The sequence below is a fragment of the Vicia villosa genome, linkage group LG4 (assembly GCF_029867415.1).
Source record: "Vicia villosa cultivar HV-30 ecotype Madison, WI linkage group LG4, Vvil1.0, whole genome shotgun sequence".
In the NCBI taxonomy this organism is placed as follows: Eukaryota; Viridiplantae; Streptophyta; class Magnoliopsida; order Fabales; family Fabaceae; genus Vicia; species Vicia villosa.
In genome coordinates, this window is record NC_081183.1 from 19,703,400 (window position 1) to 19,709,577 (window position 6,178).

General features: G+C 30.1%; 1 long non-coding RNA gene across 1 annotated transcript; it reads right to left on the reverse strand.

Annotated features, from left to right (window-relative positions):
• Positions 1-407: 407 nt before the first annotated feature.
• Positions 408-984, reverse strand: LOC131598931 (uncharacterized). The gene is made up of 2 exons (XR_009282421.1): positions 766-984; positions 408-611 (listed from the first exon to the last, which is right to left on the reverse strand). It is a non-coding gene; the product is annotated as an uncharacterized LOC131598931 (long non-coding RNA).
• Between the last annotated feature and the right edge of the window lie 5,194 nt (positions 985-6,178).

Sequence of the window (6,178 nt, forward strand, 5' to 3'; positions counted from 1 at the left end):
CCTTTTAATCTCTATCTATCTAGTGATCTTTAATCGTATTTGTTTCAATTATTGAGATTTATCTTTTCTTATTCATTTATTCTATCAATTCAACTAATATCACACACCTTAATCTTATTCTAAATGAAAATCTAGGATAGTTTTTATTTTATATATATATATATATATATATATATATATTAAATGTATAGCTACATTATTCTCAATAATTTCTAAAAAAAATATAGTAAAATAAAGGGTTAATAGTAGTTTACCCCCTATAATATGAACGTGTTTCGGTTTACTCCACTGTTGCCAAAAGGTAGGAAGGGGGGAAAAACAAAATTCGCTAATATTACAGGGGTGGATTACTATTAACCCTAAAATATTTTATGTCCATAAAATTAAAGGCTCGATGGACATTGATAAAAGTGAGAGAGAAATCAATAGAGTACCAACACTATAATTTCAAATACAATTATAATCTCTTAGAAGTTCCATAGTATTATTCTTTATTTTATTTGCTACAATTAGTTACAAACATTTGCAAAATAAATCTACGCATCTTGAAGTTTTAGGAGCTTTGCAGGCAAAACGACGACATTCTTTATCAGAAAGGCATACATAAGCTCCTGTGATTTCAAGTTTGAAAAATGAATGTCATAATAATCAGAAATGAAAACTACTAAAAAAAGATATCTGATTAAAGAATTTTACATCAGCTTTCGAAAAGTCATGTGTAAGATAAAGAAGAAAATATAGAAAAAGTTGAAAAAATAAACTTACCATCGGTTACAATAATGATTATGAAAAATAAAATAATCATAACAAAAACAAACTTGAGAATTTCTGACATATTTTCTCTTGTTTGGATGTAGAAATAAAATTTTATACAATTACTTTATAGTGTGAAAATCATATATTTTTTTAATTTAAAAGTATTGTTAAATGTTTCTTGATGATTGTTAAAGCAAACTCTAGTTTTAATAATCCTTATTATTATTATTTTTGTTTCTCTTTTATTCTTTCATGATAGACAATGAATAAATCCCAAAATTATAAATTATAGGAATGGAAAATTTAGTTGTAGGGATAAGGCATCATTGAGGTGGAAATATATATTTTTTTATTGATTAAATTTTCATAGGATCAATGTTAAAAATACAAAAAAATATTGTATGAATAGAACAAAAGGTGTTTTCTTGGTAGGGGTGTTCAAAACCAAACCAACCCAATAGAAAATCGCAAATCAAATCAAACTAAATCAAAACTGCAAAAAACCGCATTTGATTTGAATTAGTTAAGCGATATGACTAATGCCTTAGTTTTTTTACTTGAATTAGAATTTAGGTTTGAACTCATTGAGATTTATGGGTCATATTCCTAAAACTAATGTTGAGAATTTATACTATAACTCTGTTATAGAGTCAAATTTTAAATTACTTTTCAGAAGTCTTAGTTATTAATAACTAGTTCATAAGAGAATCCATGAAATTACAATGGATTTATGTTTATTAAAACTTTAGGCTTCATTAATAGATAAAATTTCTCACACTAGTATATATTAATTTCTATAATAAGAAGTATTCCTATTAGTATACTCAAGCAATTGTTTTAACAAGTCATTGTTTTCTCAAATAATAATAATACTTGAGCGCGATTACTATAACAGTGTAATTTTTATAATTTCACAATAGTTTTGTATTTGCTAAAAAAAGTGCAATGAGGGAAAATTCTTAATTATGCAGGGCTGTCTGAGATTTCAGATTTATGATGTTCTAAGAGCTCATCCATGTAAGGGTATTGATGAGTTTTTGTATGTGTTTCTGAAGCAGTTTTGTGACCTGTTTGCCCTTCTTGAAGTGAAGTATATATAGTTGACTACTTGGGCCTGTATCAAAGACCAAAAAGAGTAATTTCCCCTTTCCTCCAGTCATAAAAACGCGAGAGTGGGAAGATTGGCTTCTTCCTATAATAGAGGGAAGAGAAGTTATCCCTTAACCCTTGACTGATTTTGTGCATGCCATGTTCCCCATTAGTGAATTAGTGGGAAACATGGTTTGGTTAGTATAGTTAGGCTTATACCTAATACGACGACCAATTTGGGCGCCCAAAGTGTCTATTTCATATGGGTGGCTTGTGGCAACCCTGTTGCAGGGAAAAATTGAGATCAAAGCCATTGGATTAAATTGACTCGTATTTTAGTGAAAGTCGTCACCGCGCTTTATTGTTTCTAAAGGATATGGGAAAAGAACAAAGTAAAACCCAAATGAGTTTTTTTAGGTACGGGGGTTGATTATGTAAGGGGAAGGTGCTAGCACCCCTCACATCTATGATACTCCACAGGAACCTTTTTATAAACCTGTGTTAAAAGAGTTGTGTGTAAAAGAAAGTTTGTGTTTGATTTTCAAATTATGCTCAGCAAGACGTTACATCTTGTGCCTACATACCTCATGAGTACAATGGAGAATCCAGAGCAAGTGTAGTTCCACTTAAAAGAGAAGCAAAAGGTTTTGTTTAAAAATGGATAGACACTTTGTCATCATAGGAGAGAAAACTCACTCAATCACTCTTGAACATGAGAACAAATGGATCCTTTGCATCATAAGTGAAAGACGAGCTCCAACTTGGATAAAAGTTAACAAGTATGCCACTAACTCTTTAAAGTGGAAAAGAATCAATCATATCAAGATATTAGGGGATTACATCTCCACCATAATGATTACTCATGCCTAAACTTTAGAAAAAAGGATTTTAAAAGAAAGCTACAGAGGGCTAAAGACTTTATAAGAAAGCTTTATCAAAATAATTTAAAAGTTTACAAACATAAGAAGGTTTTGAAATGACAGGGAGAAGTTTTAAACATTTAAGAAGTTGAGAGGAGATGAAGAGACTATCCTAAAGCATAAAGTAAAATATAAGGTAAAGAAATATCTAACCAACAAGAAGCCAACACTTTACATAAAGAAGTCAATGTAAAGTTTTCACCCTTTGGATTAAAAAACCAAGCAAGCGCAGTACCAAGTACCAAATGTACTAAGCCTAAGATCAAGAATCAAGAAAAGTATTTATTTTTATCTCAAAGCTTCAATGAACCAAATGAACTTTCTTGAATTAAATATAACATCTCCATATCAATAACTTGTAAACCAAAGCCTTGGAAATGAACCACAAGAACTTAAGACAAAAATTGGCCAAAGTAACAACTGTATACAGAGGAATTCTCAATCACAATGCCTTTGAGTAAACCCCAAGGACTTCAGACAGAGTATGGAACTTAGAATAACCTATACACAAAGAAAATCAAACCAATTCCTTGGAGTAAACTCCAAGGACTCCAAAATATCAAGAGAATAAAGTCAACGTATCAAAGTCTTAGTCCAATAGTCCGTCCTTCAAGCATAGGGTATAGTAACTAAAGACCAAGTCCTCATTAAGTTTTTTTTATGTTTTATATTAACAAACAAAATAAAAGCTCAAGCAAGCAAAGAGTAAATAATGCTCAAGTGAGAAAAAGGAAAATGGCATAATATTAAAAAGCAATGAATAATAAATGACAATAAAAATAAAGAGCGGAAAAGTAAATTGTGGAATAATAAATTGCATTAAAGTAAATGTTAGTAGAATTATATGGTCAATTATTAGTATTAGAGATGATAATTCGATTCGGGACAAATTTAGCCCTATGTTAAGAAATCGCTAAGTAACTTATATAGAAGTCACCCTACAACGAGGCCGGTCAATAATAATTTATGTGTTTAAGAACAAGTTAGAGAAATGATATAAAAGATCATTCTCCAAAAACTTGCAACACATGCAAAATAACAAAAAAAAAAACAAGAATGAGAATGAGATGAAGAGGGATGGGAATGGAAAAAATGTAAAACAAAATGTCCAGATGAATTCCTTTTGATATTTATCGGATTTCATCTTAATAATCCATAAGAGGAATGATAAAATCATAGCCTCTACACAATGAATTCATAAAGACTTACACTCACAAATCAAAAGAAAATAGATGGAGGTAAAAAAACAAGTTTCAAAATATGATAAAAGTCAGCACCAATCACCAAAAGAAATAAAATCACATTTAAATAATTTTTTTTAAATGTTCAAATAATAAGAAATCATTGATGAAATACTTAATCAGTATCTAAACACCTAATAAATTTCAAAGAAGACCATAATAAAATAATAGAAACTATGTAATATTTTTAGAAAAAGGGTTTGGTAATTTTTGGAAACTCAAAACTATTTTAAAACCAATTAAAATCCAGTAAACAAAGCAAAAATAACTAAAAATAGTAAAATCAAAATAAAAAATCTGAAAAAATATCCATCAAAAAGAGAAAATTAGCAAAAACTTTGATATTTTTTGGAATTAAAATGAGAGAGTTATTAATTTTTGAAGTTAAAACAATTAAAACTAAATAAAATAAATCAAAAAACTTAGGAGGCGTTGGATTGGGAGCTCATTAAATGATCTGGCAGATCTAATGGCTCTTAAACGCGCGTCCATGGTAGACCTGAGTCAAAACACGTTCATAATGCATTAAAGGGTCAAACCAATTGAAATAAAATGTTTGGCACGCTATCATTAGCTAAATGATGACAACTCATCATCTTCAACCTCAAGCAAAAAAAACAAAAGGATTTATGCTGAAATCTTGAATCAAACAAAACATAACCAAACAAATGCTAGTGGTGTCATTGGATTCGCCTCTCATGGACGATCTCAACCACATCATCACGAAAAGTTTATTCAAAGTGTAACTCACTCGATTTGAGGAAAACCAGACAAGTTTAAAACTAAAACTCTAAAAAATTAATCAACCAAATGCATCTATATTTAAAAATAAATGATGCTATGAGAATTATTGAACCAAGGGCTATATTGTAGCAACAAATTTGAAGCAAAATGGTGAAAAATTCTACCTGTTGAAGTTCAACTTTGCATCTCTAAAAATGGAGTTAGTGAGCTTGATTAAAGGAGAGTTAAGTGTTAGAGCATGTGTTGGTTCTACATCTTTGAAAGAGTTTGATGATAACAAACACATAAATTTAGATAAGAACAAATATGCACTCTAATCCTGTTTTACTTTGCAGAAGTTCTGAAGTAGGTAACAGTGATTTTTCCGAAGCAGGAAACTACATTGAGAGAAGCTTATAAGAAGAAGATGCTCTGAACAATGATTTCTCAGAAACAGAAGGTTACATTAAGAGAGGTTTACAAGAATAAGAAGATATAAAACTTGATGGAAGTTTATAAGAACAAGTAGTTCCGAAAACTTTGAAGGAAGTCTATAAGAACAAGAAGTTCTGAGCAACTAGGATACATAAGCGCTTCATGCACCAACGCTGAATAATACTCTGATGAACAATTCTGTTATAAGAATTAAATGCAAGATCTTTTCTTAAACGACTGGAAATTATTTTCAAGAGACAGAATCTTCTATTAAGCAAACAAAATTAATTCTGTAATTTGTCAAGTTTCCAAATCAAGAAAGCGTGTCTTGCAACGGATCAAAATGTCCTTCTATATAAATAAGTATTTATTGAAGAGTTGGTACAACACTCACGCACGCTAAAAGCAAAAGGCTCTAAACGATATTCATAATTCTTTTATGTACTGCTTTTGTAATTTGAATCCTAGTGTATACATCACAGTTGTGATACAACTTATTAGAAGCACTTTTGTAAACACATAAGATTAAGTTTTGTTGTTATTGTTGTTTGATCGCGACAAAGTGGGTATGTTTGTGATTATGACTGCAAGTGCATAGTCTATTGCGTAGTTTTAAAAGATATCGAAACCAAAGGACTAAGAATCGACCTAATGTAGTTAATTGTCACTACGTAAATCTAAGGCTATCGTTTGATTGATTGAGATCAGACGGGGGAAAATAAAAGAATAGAATTAAATTAAATCAAAGGATAATTATATTGGTATGTAATAGTCGGACGTCGGGGATCTAGTAAACTATCGACGCAGATCATAATTTAAAAATACCTTTCTGTAGAAATCATTAGTTTTAAAACCTTCCTCTCACACTCTCGTGTTTATTGATTATGATCTCATAATTAAACCTAAGTGAGCGCTCTCGCTGTATCAATTAAAGTTTAAAATGATTTTTGAAAACAGATGAAGACTAATTAACCTTAAAGCACTCTCGCTGTATTTAAGGTTAATGCTTAATTC